Raw genomic sequence first — 15,433 nt, forward strand, 5'->3', positions numbered from 1 at the left:
TATTATAGCTGTGTGATAACATAAACCCTGGTGACTGCCATATGGTGACATGTAAGAATATTATAGCTGTGTGATAACATAAACCCTGGTGACTGCGGTATGGTGACAAGTAAGAATATTATAGCTGTGTGATAACATAAACCCTGGTGACAGCCGTATGGTGACATGTAAGAATATTATAGCTGTGTGATAACATAAACCCTGGTGACTGTGGTATGGTGACAAGTAAGAATATTATAGCTGTGTGATAACATAAACCCTGGTGACAGCCGTATGGTGACATGTAAGAATATTATAGCTGTGTGATGCTAACATAAACCCTGGTGACTGCCGTATGGTGACATGTAAGAATATTATAGCTGTGTGATAACATAAACCGTGGTGACTGCCGTATAGTGACATGTAAGAATATTATAGCTGTGTGATGCTAACATAAACCCTGGTGACTGCCGTATGGTGACATGTAAGAATATTATAGCTGTGTGATGCTAACATAAACCCTGGTGACTGCCGTATGATGACATGTAAGAATATTATAGCTGTGTGATAACATAAACCCTGGTGACAGCCGTATGGTGACATGTAAGAATATTATAGCTGTGTGATGCTAACATAAACCCTGGTGACTGCCGTATGGTGACATGTAAGAATATTATAGCTGTGTGATAACATAAACCCTGGTGACTGCCGTATGGTGACATGTAAGAATATTATAGCTGTGTGATAACATAAACCCTGGTGACTGCTGTATGGTGACATGTAAGAATATTATAGCTGTGTGATAACATAAACCCTGGTGACTGCCGTATGATGACATGTAAGAATATTATAGCTGTGTGATAACATAAACCCTGGTGACTGCAGTATGGAGACATGTAAGAATATTATAGCTGTGTGATAACATAAACCCTGGTGACTGCCATATGGTGACATTTAAGAATATTATAGCTGTGTGATAACATAAACCCTGGTGACTGTGGTATGGTGACAAGTAAGAATATTATAGCTGTGTGATAACATAAACCCTGGTGACAGCCGTATGGTGACATGTAAGAATATTATAGCTGTGTGATGCTAACATAAACCCTGGTGACAGCCGTATGGTGACATGTAAGAATATTATAGCTGTGTGATAACATAAACCGTGGTGACTGCCGTATGGTGACATGTAAGAATATTATAGCTGTGTGATAACATAAACCGTGGTGACTGCTGTATGGTGACATGTAAGAATATTATAGCTGTGTGATAACATAAACCCTGGTGACTGCCGTATGGTGACATGTAAGAATATTATAGCTGTGTTATAACATAAACCCTGGTGACTGCCGTATGGTGACATGTAAGAATATTATAACAGTGTGATCACATAAACCCTGGTGACTGCTGTATGGTGACATGTAAGAATATTATAGCTGTGTGATAACATAAACCCTGGTGACTGCCGTATGGTGACATGTAAGAATATTATAGCTGTGTGATAACATAAACCCTGGTGACTGCCGTATGGTGACATGTAAGAATATTATAGCTGTGTGATAACATAAACCCTGGTGACTGCCGTATGGTGACATGTAATAATATTATAGCTGTGTGATAACATAAACCCTGGTGACTCCCGTATGGTGACATGTAATAATATTATAGCTGTGTGATAACATAAACCCTGGTGACTGCCGTATGGTGACATGTAATAATATTATAGCTGTGTGATAACATAAACCCTGGTGACTGCCGTATGGTGACATGTAAGAATATTATAGCTGTGTGATAACATAAACCCTGGTGACTGCCAAATGGTGACATGTAAGAATATTATAGCTGTGTGATAACATAAACCCTGGTGACTGCCGTATGGTGACATGTAAGAATATTATAGCTGTGTGATAACATAAACCCTGGTGACATGTAAGAATATTATAGCTGCGTGATAACAAACCATGGTGACTGCCGTATGGTGACATGTAAGAATATTATAGCTGTGTGATAACATAAACCCTGGTGACTGCCGTATGGTGACATGTAAGAAAATTATAGCTGTGTGATAACATAAACCCTGGTGACTGCCGTATGGTGACATGTAAGAATATTATAGCTGTGTGATAACATAAACCCTGGTGACATGTAAGAATATTATAGCTGTGTGATAACAAACCCTCGTGACTACCGTATGGTGACATGTAATAATATTATAGCTGTGTGATAACATAAACCCTGGTGACTGCTGTATGGTGACATGTAAGAATATTATAGCTGTGTGATAACATAAACCCAGGTGACTGCCGTATGGTGACATGTATGAATATTATAGCTGTGTGATAACATAAACCCTGGTGACATGTAAGAATATTATAGCTGTGTGATAACAAACCCTGGTGACTGCCATATGGTGACATGTAAGAATATTATAGCTGTGTGATAACAAACCCTGGTGACTGCCGTATGGTGACATGTAAGAATATTATAACAGTGTGATAACATAAACCCTGGTGACTGCTGTATGGTGACATGTAAGAATATTATAGCTGTGTGATAACATAAACCCTGGTGACTGCTGTATGGAGACATGTAAGAATATTATAGCTGTGTGATAACATAAACCCTGGTGACTGCCGTATGGTGACATGTATGAATATTATAGCTGTGTGATAACATAAACCCTGGTGACATGTAAGAATATTATAGCTGCGTGATAACAAACCATGGTGACTGCCGTATGGTGACATGTAAGAATATTATAGCTGTGTGATAACAAACCCTGGTGACTGCCATATGGTGACATGTAAGAATATTTTAGCTGTGTGAGAACATAAACCCTGGTGACTGCCGTATGGTGACATGTAAGAATATTATAGCTGTGTGATAACAAACCCTGGTGACTGCCGTATGGTGACATGTAAGAATATTATAGCTGTGTGATAACATAAACCCTGGTGACTGCCGTATGGTGACATGTAAGAATATTATAGCTGTGTGATAACATAAACCCTGGTGACTGCTGTATGGTGACATGTAAGAATATTATAGCTGTGTGATAACATAAACCCTGGTGACTGCCGTATGGTGACATGTAAGAATATTATAGCTGTGTGATAACATAAACCCTGGTGACTGCTGTATGGTGACATGTAAGAATATTATAGCTGTGTGATAACATAAACCCTGGTGACTGCCGTATGGTGACATGTAAGAATATTATAGCTGTGCGATAACATAAACCCTGGTGACTGCTGTATGGTGACATGTAAGAATATTATAGCTGTGTGATAACATAAACCCTGGTGACTGCCGTATGGTGACATGTAAGAATATTATAACAGTGTGATGCTAACATAAACCCTGGTGACTACCGTATGGTGACATGTAAGAATATTATAACAGTGTGATAACATAAACCCTGGTGACTGCCGTATGGTGACATGTAAGAATATTATAGCTGTGTGATAACATAAACCCTGGTGACTGCCGTATGGTGACATGTAAGAATATTATAGCTGTGTAATAACATAAACCCTGGTGACTCCCGTATGGTGACATGTAAGAATATTATAGCTGTGTGATAACATAAACCCTGGTGACTGCCGTATGGTGACATTTAAGAATATTATAGCAGTGTGATGCTAACATAAACCCTGGTGACTGCCGTATGGTGACATGTAAGAATATTATAGCTGTGTGATAACATAAACCCTGGTGACTGCCATATGGTGACATGTAAGAATATTATAGCTGTGTGATAACATAAACCCTGGTGACTGCGGTATGGTGACATGTAAGAATATTATAGCTGTGTGATGACATAAACCCTGGTGACTGCCGTATGGTGACATGTAAGAATATTATAGCTGTGTGATAACATAAACCGTGGTGACTGCCGTATGGTGACATGTAAGAATATTATAGCTGTGTGATAACATAAACCCTGGTGACTGCCGTATGGTGACATGTAAGAATATTATAGCTCTGTGATAACATAAACCCTGGTGACTGCCGTATGGTGACATGTAAGAATATTATAGCTGTGTGATAACATAAACCGTGGTGACTGCCGTATGGTGACATGTAAGAATATTATAACTGTGTGATAACATAAACCGTGGTGACTGCTGTATGGTGACATGTAAGAATATTATAGCTGTGTGATAACATAAACCTTGGTGACTGCCGTATGGTGACATGTAAGAATATTATAGCTCTGTGATAACATAAACCCTGGTGACTGCCGTATGGTGACATGTAAGAATATTATAGCTGTGTGATAACATAAACCGTGGTGACTGCCGTATGGGGACATGTAAGAATATTATAACTGTGTGATAACATAAACCGTGGTTACTGCTGTATGGTGACATGTAAGAATATTATAGCTGTGTGATAACATAAACCCTGGTGACTGCCGTATGGTGACATGTAAGAATATTATAGCTGTGTGATAACATAAACCCTGGTGACTGCCGTATGGTGACATGTAAGAATATTATAGCTGTGTGATAACATAAACCCTGCTGACTGCCGTATGGTGACATGTAAGAATATTATAGCTGTGTGATAACAAACCCTGGTGACTGCCGTATGGTGACATGTAAGAATATTATAGCTGTGTGATAACATAAACCCTGGTGACAGCCGTATGGTGACATGTAAGAATATTATAGCTGTGTGATAACATAAACCCTGGTGACTGCTGTATGGTGACATGTAAGAATATTATAGCTGTGTGATAACATAAACCCTCGTGACTGCTGTATGGTGACATGTAAGAATATTATAGCTGTGTGATAACATAAACCCTGGTGACTGCCGTATGGTGACATGTAAGAATATTATAACTGTGTGATAACATAAACCGTGGTGACTGCTGTATGGTGACATGTAAGAATATTGTAGCTGTGTGATAACATAAACCCTGGTGACTGCCGTATGGTGACATGTAAGAATATTATAGCTGTGTGATAACATAAACCCTGGTGACTGCCGTATGGGGACATGTAAGAATATTATAGCTGTGTGATAGCATAAACCCTGGTGACTGCCGTATGGTGACATGTAAGAATATTATAGCTGTGTGATAACAAACCCTGGTGACTGCCGTATGGTGACATGTAAGAATATTATAGCTGTGTGATAACATAAACCCTGGTGACTGCCGTATGGTGACATGTAAGAATATTATAGCTGTGTGATAACATAAACCCTGGTGACTGCTGTATGGTGACATGTAAGAATATTATAGCTGTGTGATAACATAAACCCGTGATAACATAAACCCTGGTGACTGCCGTATGGTGACATGTAAGAATATTATAGCTATGTGATAACATAAACCGTGGTGACTGCCGTATGGTGACATGTAAGAATATTATAACTGTGTGATAACATAAACCGTGGTGACTGCTGTATGGTGACATGTAAGAATATTATAGCTGTGTGATAACATAAACCCTGGTGACTGCCGTATGGTGACATGTAAGAATATTATAGCTGTGTGATAACATAAACCCTGGTGACTGCCGTATGGTGACATGTAAGAATATTATAGCTGTGTGATAACTTAAACCCTGGTGACTGTCGTATGGTGACATGTAAGAATATTATAGCTGTGTGATAACATAAACCCTGGTGACTGCCGTATGGTGACATGTAAGAATATTATAGCTGTGAGATAACAGAAACCCTGGTGACATGTAAGAATATTATAGCTGTGTGATAACAAACCCTGGTGACTGCCGTATGGTGACATGTAAGAATATTATAGCTGTGTGATAACATAAACCCTGGTGACTGCTGTATGGTGACATGTAATAATATTATAGCTGTGTGATAACATAAACCCTGGTGACTGCCGTATGGTGACATGTAAGAATATTATAGCTGTGTGATAACAAACCCTGGTGACTGCTGTATGGTGACATGTAAGAATATTATAGCTGTGTGATAACATAAACCCTGGTGACTGCTGTATGGTGACATGTAAGTATATTATAGCTGTGTGGTAACATAAACCCTGGTGACTGCTGTATGGTGACATGTAAGAATATTATAGCTGTGTGATAACACAAACCCTGGTGACTGCCATATGGTGACATGTAAGAATATTATAGCTGTGTGATAACAAACCCTGGTGACTGCCGTATGGTGACATGTAAGAATATTATAACAGTGTGATAACATAAACCCTGGTGACTGCTGTATGGTGACATGTAAGAATATTATAGCTGTGTGATAACATAAACCTTGGTGACTGCTGTATGGTGACATATAAGAATATTATAGCTGTGTGATAACATAAACCCTGGTGACTGCCGTATGGTGACATGTAAGAATATTATAGCTGTGTGATAACATAAACCCTGGTGACTGCCGTATGGTGACATGTAAGAATATTATAGCTGTGTGATAACATAAACCCTGGTGACTGCCGTATGGTGACATGTAAGAATATTATAACAGTGTGATGCTAACATAAACCCTGGTGACTACCGTATGGTGACATGTAAGAATATTATAACAGTGTGATGCTAACATAAACCCTGGTGACTGCCGTATGGTGACATGTAAGAATATTATAGCTGTGTGATAACATAAACCCTGGTGACTGCCGTATGGTGACATGTAAGAATATTATAGCTGTGTGATAACATAAACCATGGTGACTGCCGTATGGTGACATGTAAGAATATTATAGCTGTGTGATAACATAAACCCTGGTGACTGCTGTATGGTGACATGTAATAATATTATAGCTGTGTGATAACATAAACCCTGGTGACTGCTGTATGGTGACATGTAAGAATATTATAGCTGTGTGATAACATAAACCCTGGTGACTGCCGTATGGTGACATGTAAGAATATTATAACAGTGTGATGCTAACATAAACCCTGGTGACTACCGTATGGTGACATGTAAGAATATTATAGCTGTGTGATAACATAAACCCTGGTGACTGCCGTATGGTGACATGTAAGAATATTATAGCTGTGTGATAACATAAACCCTGGTGACTGCCGTATGGTGACATGTAAGAATATTATAGCTGTGTGATAACAAACCCTGGTGACTGCTGTATGGTGACATGTAAGAATATTATAGCTGTGTGATAACATAAACCCTGGTGACTGCTGTATGGTGACATGTAAGTATATTATAGCTGTGTGGTAACATAAACCCTGGTGACTGCTGTATGGTGACATGTAAGAATATTATAGCTGTGTGATAACAAACCCTGGTGACTGCCATATGGTAACATGTAAGAATATTATAGCTGTGTGATAACAAACCCTGGTGACTGCCGTATGGTGACATGTAAGAATATTATAACAGTGTGATAACATAAACCCTGGTGACTGCTGTATGGTGACATGTAAGAATATTATAGCTGTGTGATAACATAAACCTTGGTGACTGCTGTATGGTGACATATAAGAATATTATAGCTGTGTGATAACATAAACCCTGGTGACTGCCGTATGGTGACATGTAAGAATATTATAGCTGTGTGATAACATAAACCCTGGTGACTGCCGTATGGTGACATGTAAGAATATTATAGCTGTGTGATAACATAAACCCTGGTGACTGCCGTATGGTGACATGTAAGAATATTATAACAGTGTGATGCTAACATAAACCCTGGTGACTGCCGTATGGTGACATGTAAGAATATTATAGCTGTGTGATAACATAAACCCTGGTGACTGCCGTATGGTGACATGTAAGAATATTATAGCTGTGTGATAACATAAACCATGGTGACTGCCGTATGGTGACATGTAAGAATATTATAGCTGTGTGATAACATAAACCCTGGTGACTGCTGTATGGTGACATGTAATAATATTATAGCTGTGTGATAACATAAACCCTGGTGACTGCTGTATGGTGACATGTAATAATATTATAGCTGTGTGATAACATAAACCCTGGTGACTACCGTATGGTGACATGTAAGAATATTATAGCTGTGTGATAACATAAACCCTGGTGACTGCCGTATGGTGACATGTAAGAATATTATAGCTGTGTGATAACATAAACCCTGGTGACATGTAAGAATATTATAGCTGTGTGATAACAAACCCTGGTGACTGCCGTATGGTGACATGTAAGAATATTACAGCTGTGTGATAACATAAACCCTGGTGACTGCTGTATGGTGACATGTAATAATATTATAGCTGTGTGATAACATAAACCCTGGTGACTGCCGTATGGTGACATGTAAGAATATTATAGCTGTGTGATAACAAACCCTGGTGACTGCTGTATGGTGACATGTAAGAATATTATAGCTGTGTGATAACATAAACCCTGGTGACTGCTGTATGGTGACATGTAAGAATATTATAGCTGTGTGATAACATAAACCCTGGTGACTGCTGTATGGTGACATGTAAGAATATTATAGCTGTGTGATAACAAACCCTGGTGACTGCCATATGGTGACATGTAAGAATATTATAGCTGTGTGATAACATAAACCCTGGTGACTGCCGTATGGTGACATGTAAGAATATTATAGCTGTGTGATAACATAAACCCTGGTGACATGTAAGAATATTATAGCTGTGTGATAACAAACCCTGGTGACTGCCGTATGGTGACATGTAAGAATATTATAGCTGTGTGATAACATAAACCCTGGTGACTGCTGTATGGTGACATGTAAGAATATTATAGCTGTGTGATAACATAAACCCTGGTGACTGCCGTATGGTGACATGTAAGAATATTATAGCTGTGTGATAACAAACCCTGGTGACTGCTGTATGGTGACATGTAAGAATATTATAGCTGTGTGATAACATAAACCCTGGTGACTGCCGTATGGTGACATGTAAGAATATTATAGCTGTGTGATAACATAAACCCTGGTGACTGCTGTATGGTGACATGTAAGAATATTATAGCTGTGTGATAACATAAACCCTGGTGACTGCCGTATGGTGACATGTAAGAATATTATAGCTGTGTGATAACAAACCCTGGTGACTGCTGTATGGTGACATGTAAGAATATTATAGCTGTGTGATAGCATAAACCCTGGTGACTGCTGTATGGTGACATGTAAGTATATTATAGCTGTGTGGTAACATAAACCCTGGTGACTGCTGTATGGTGACATGTAAGAATATTATAGCTGTGTGATAACAAACCCTGGTGACTGCCATATGGTGACATGTAAGAATATTATAGCTGTGTGATAACAAACCCTGGTGACTGCCGTACGGTGACATGTAAGAATATTATAACAGTGTGATAACATAAACCCTGGTGACTGCTGTATGGTGACATGTAAGAATATTATAGCTGTGTGATAACATAAACCCTGGTGACTGCTGTATGGTGACATATAAGAATATTATAGCTGTGTGATAACATAAACCCTGGTGACTGCCGTATGGTGACATGTAAGAATATTATAGCTGTGTGATAACATAAACCCTGGTGACTGCCGTATGGTGACATGTAAGAATATTATAGCTGTGTGATAACATAAACCCTGGTGACTGCCGTATGGTGACATGTAAGAATATTATAACAGTGTGATGCTAACATAAACCCTGGTGACTGCCGTATGGTGACATGTAAGAATATTATAGCTGTGTGATAACATAAACCCTGGTGACTGCCGTATGGTGACATGTAAGAATATTATAGCTGTGTGATAACATAAACCCTGGTGACAGCCGTATGGTGACATGTAAGAATATTATAGCTGTGTGATAACATAAACCCTGGTGACTGCCGTATGGTGACATGTAAGAATATTATAGCTGGTGAAAAAAAAAAGGGAAACACGAGGCAGAGAAAGGGAAACACGAGGCAGAGAAAGGGAAACACGAGGCAGAGCGGGAGAGAGAAAGGGAAACACGAGGGCGAGCGGGAGAGAGAAAGGGAAACACGAGGCCGAGCGGGAGAGAGAAAAAGGGAAACACGAGGCAGAGAAAGGGAAACACGAGGCAGAGCGGGAGAGAGAAAGGGAAACACAAGGCCGAGCGGGAGAGAGAAAAAGGGAAACACGAGGCCGAGCGGGAAAGAGAAAGGGAAACACGAGGCAGAGGGGGAGAGAGAAAGGGAAACACGAGGCCGATCGGGAGAGAGAAAATGGGAAACACGAGGCAGAGAAAGGGAAAAACGAGGCAGAGCAGGAGAGAGAAAGGGAAACACGAGGCCGAGCGGTAGAGAGAAAAAGGGAAACACGAGGCCGAGCGGGAAAGAGAAAGGGAAACACGAGGCAGAGCGGGACACAGAAAGGGAAACACGAGGCAGAGCGGGACACAGCAAGGGAAACACGAGGCAGAGCGGGAGAGAGAAAGGGAAACACGAGGCCGAGCGGGAGAGAGAAAGGGAAACACGAGGCCGAGCGGGAGAGAGAAAGGGAAACACGAGGCCGAGCGGGACACAGAAAGGGAAACACGAGGCAGAGCGGGACACAGAAAGGGAAACACGAGGCAGAGCGGGACACAGAAAGGGAAACACGAGGCAGAGCGGGACACAGAAAGGGAGACACGAGGCAGAGCGGGACACAGAAAGGGAAACACGAGGCCGAGCGGGAGAGAGAAAGGGAAACACGAGGCAGAGCGGGTCACAGAAAGGGAAACACAAGGCAGAGCGGGACACAGAAAGGGAAACACGAGGCGAGCGGGACACAGAAAGGGAAACACGAGGCAGAGCGGGACACAGAAAGGGAAACACGAGGCAGAGCGGGACACACAAAGGGAAACACGAGGCAGAGCGGGACACAGAAAGGGAAACACGAGGCAGAGCGGGACACGAGGCAGAGCGGGACACACAAAGGGAAACACGAGGCAGAGCGGGACACAGAAAGGGAAACACGAGGCAGAGCGGGACACAGATAGGGAAACACGAGGCAGAGCAGGACACAGATAGGGAAACACGAGGCAGAGCAGGATATAGATAGGGAAACACGAGGCAGAGCGGGACAGAGAAAGGGAAACACAAGGCAGAGCGGGACACACAAAGGGAAACACGAGGCAGAGCGGGACACAGAAAGGGAAACACGAGGCAGAGCGGGACACAGATAGGGAAACACGAGGCAGAGCGGGACACAAATAGGGAAACACGAGGCAGAGCAGGACACAGATAGGGAAACACGAGGCAGAGCAGGACACAGATAGGGAAACACGAGGCAGAGCAGGACACAGATAGGGAAACACGAGGCAGAGCGGGACAGAGAAAGGGAAACACGAGGCAGAGCGGGACACGAGGCAGAGCGGGACACAGATAGGGAAACACGAGGCAGAGCGGGACACAGAAAGGGAAACACGAGGCAGAGCGGGACACAGAAGGGGAAACACGAGGCAGTGCGGGACACAGAAAGGGAAACACGAGGTAGAGCGGGACACAGAAAGGGAAACACGAGGCAGAGCGGGACACAGAAAGGGAAACACGAGGCAGAGCAGGACACAGATAGGGAAACACAAGGCAGAGCAGGACACAGATAGGGAAACACGAGGCAGAGCGGGACAGAGAAAGGGAAACACGAGGCAGAGCGGGACAGAGAAAGGGAAACACGAGGCAGAGCGGGACACGAGGCAGAGCGGGACACGAGGCAGAGCAGGACACAGATAGGGAAACACGAGGCAGAGCGGGAGAGAGAAAGGGAAACACGAGGCAGAGCGGGACACAGAAAGGGAAACACGAGGCAGAGCGGGACACAGAAGGGGAAACACGAGGCAGAGCGGGACACAGAAAGGGAAACACGAGGCAGAGCGGGACACAGAAAGGGAAACACGAGGCAGAGCGGGACACAGAAAGGGAAACACGAGGCAGAGCAGGACACAGATAGGGAAACACGAGGCAGAGCAGGACACAGATAGGGAAACACGAGGCAGAGCAGGACACAGATAGGGAAACACGAGGCAGAGCGGGACAGAGAAAGGGAAACACGAGGCAGAGCGGGACACGAGGCAGAGCGGGACACGAGGCAGAGCGGGACACACAAAGGGAAACACAAGGCAGAGCGGGACACAGAAAGGGAAACACGAGGCAGAGCGGGACAGAGATAGGGAAACACGAGGCAGAGCGGGACACAGAATGGGAAACACGAGGCAGAGCAGGACACAGATAGGGAAACACGAGGCAGAGCGGGACACAGATAGGGAAACACGAGGCAGAGCAGGACACAGATAGGGAAACACGAGGCAGAGCGGGACAGAGAAAGGGAAACACGAGGCACAGCGGGACACAGAAAGGGAAACACGAGGCAGAGCGGGACACAGAAGGGGAAACACGAGGCAGAGCGGGACACAGAAAGGGAAACACGAGGCAGAGCGGGACACAGAAAGGGAAACACGAGGCAGAGCGGGACACAGAAAGGGAAACACGAGGCAGAGCAGGACACAGATAGGGAAACACGAGGCAGAGCAGGACACAGATAGGGAAACACGAGGCAGAGCGGGACAGAGAAAGGGAAACACGAGGCACAGAGGGACACGAGGCAGAGCGGGACACGAGGCAGAGCGGGACACACAAAGGGAAACACGAGGCAGAGCGGGACACAGAAAGGGAAACACGAGGCAGAGCAGGACACAGATAGGGAAACACGAGGCAGAGCGGGACACAGAAAGGGAAACACGAGGCAGAGCAGGACACAGATAGGGAAACACGAGGCAGAGCGGGACACAGATAGGGAAACACGAGGCAGAGCAGGACACAGATAGGGAAACACGAGGCAGAGCGGGACAGAGAAAGGGAAACACGAGGCACAGCGGGACACAAAAAGGGAAACACGAGGCACAGCGGGACACAGAAAGGGAAACACGAGGCAGAGCGGGAGAGAGAAAGGGAAACACGAGGCAGAGCGGGACACAGATAGGGAAACACGAGGCAGAGCAAGACACAGATAGAGAAACACGAGGCAGAGCGGGACAGAGAAAGGGAAACACGAGGCAGAGCGGGACACGAGGCAGAGCGGGACATGAGGCAGAGCGGGACACACAAAGGGAAACACGAGGCAGAGCGGGACATACAAAGGGAAACACGAGGCAGAGCGGGAGAGAGAGAAAGGGAAACACGAGGCAGAGCGGGGGAGAGAGAAAGGGAAACACGAGGCAGAGTGGGCAGGGACATGCACATATGATGCAGAGCAGGCAGAGAGAGTAACATGAGGAAGAGCAATGAACACGCTATGTAGAGCAGGCAGATGAAGGGCCGGTAATACCTTGGTAACAAGCCGCGGGGCTGATTGAGCCTCTTTCTGTCATCATTAGAGAGAGAGAGAATATCGGTCTCTAGTACAGGAACTGGAGGATCTGCAGCTGGTGATGGAGACTCCATGGTATCACCTGTGAGAGAGGAATAACCTGTAGTGAGAGATGTCCCTGGCAGAGACACATTTAATTACCATTTTTTACATGCTTATAACAGGTACACGTACTGTATAACATGAACACATATGTGACACGCATATAAGTAACACATACAGATGTATTCTCAAACACTATGGCTTCACTCGCTCCAACCAGCCCCCTCATCCGCTCTGCCGCACAGCGCATCTTTATTGCATATAATCTGCATTTTATTGGCATAAATAAAACAACTGGAAGCGACAAAACTACATAACACCGGTAATCGGATGAGCGACGTTTGTACATCTGTGTGCAAAAAGATAGGGGAATAAGATTATCCTATTCAGGCGCTATAATGGGCTGCGTTTCCTAGTAGTTGTCCCCCAAGTAACCATAAATATATGTACAATAAGACAGCGCTCTTAGCATGGGGTGATTGACACCAGAGGGGATAAAAATAAAAAATTCTGTATTTATTATATAAGTTTATGCACAGATATAAAATACAGTAAAAGCAAAAAAGTAAAGTAAAATTGAAAAATGTATAAAATGAGCAAATCATACATATACACTCCTACATGGCTGTAGGCAGCTAACAGTCCATGGTTCTGTTCCTATGGTGACTTCCAATTTATGGATCTAGTAAGAACATGAGGAGTAAATATTAGTGTCCAGCATTATTAGACCACACTCCTGTTGATGAGGATTCCTTAGGCTAGCGGAGTAAATCTCACATGGGTGCTGGGATTCCCTCAGAGTGGGTACAGAGATATAGTCGGGAGCTCCATGAATGTTCTCCAGTACAGCAGACCACGCTCTGTACAACGGTAGACGTTGGCGATTCCAGTTGATAAGCTGCAGGGTTCCAATGGATCAGAGGATTTTGGGGTGTGTTTCGCTGTGTCCCCCACAGCTTTATCAAAGCTTGCTGTATGGCATATAGGGGCCAAATGTAATAGGGTGAGAGTTTCTGACACTTTTTATACCTTGCCAATGTAATAGAGTCCAAAAACAAAGTGACAGAGTGAACTCACGATTTAAAATCTCATTCAGATGTTTTCCCATTTTGAAGATAAAACTCACCAATGTGAGAAATTACTGCTAAACTCTCACCCTATTACATTTGGCCCTAGGTGTATGAGGACACATCTGTATGTGACACGCATATGACAGGAACACGTGTGACATACTAAAGTTCCATGTCAGAGCTGCAGGCACGTGGATAATAAGGGAGACTGATCAGGAAGCTTTTCATGGCCCCACTAAGCTCTATGGGATACATGGGTGTGCTTTACACGGAATGCGAGGGAAGCGGGGGCTTACAATATAATAGAAATGAGGTTTATTACCCCCATGCACAGCATACACACAGGAGACACTAAGGAGCCCATGAACATTTGGCGCATTCACACCATGAAAGTGCGCAGGAAAAGATGCATTTACATGCTCACGTCGCGTCCAGGTCTACAACACTAGTAATTGCATAAATGGTTTTGGGGTGCTCTATGCACAGGATTTACCACGCTGTATTTATGTGATGATAATAGTAACTGGTAGTGAATCCGTGGGCAATGATAAGTGTTAGAGATGGTTATAAAGTGATTTATTCCCGGCGGTGCTCCCCTAGAGTCAGAGAATCAAACAGCACAAAATATAGAAAAAGAAGCCTCTTATTCATTAATCCTATCCTGGTCAGACACAGGCCCGATTCAGCGATCACTCGCAGCCGGGCGATTGTTGCAAACTGCGCATAAGTCGCAGTGCGTGAACCAGTCACTGCGATCGGGAATCGTGCGCTCGTAGCACAAAGACTGATCACTACTTTGAGTGACAGATAGCGCCGTTTGTGGGTGGTAACAGGGGAAGGTCCTGGAAAATGGGTGAACGAGTGCAGGCGTGTCTGACCGTCAAAACGGCGTTCTTTGGGCGTCCATAATTAGCATGGAAGCGTCATTGTACTCGTCACCTGGTTGTATTTCACACTGCAGTGATCGCAGTGCTTACGGCGGGGTAGCATCTAACTCCGATGGCGCTCGATGTTACTGAATAATAATACACTTCCTGGAGATTACGTGTGCTAAGAATGAAAAGTGGGCATCATTACACCACATTCGATCACT

Source organism: Taudactylus pleione, unplaced genomic scaffold (genome assembly GCF_031769625.1).
Source record: "Taudactylus pleione unplaced genomic scaffold, aTauple2 ptg001135l, whole genome shotgun sequence".
NCBI classification, from domain to species: domain Eukaryota; kingdom Metazoa; phylum Chordata; class Amphibia; order Anura; family Myobatrachidae; genus Taudactylus; species Taudactylus pleione.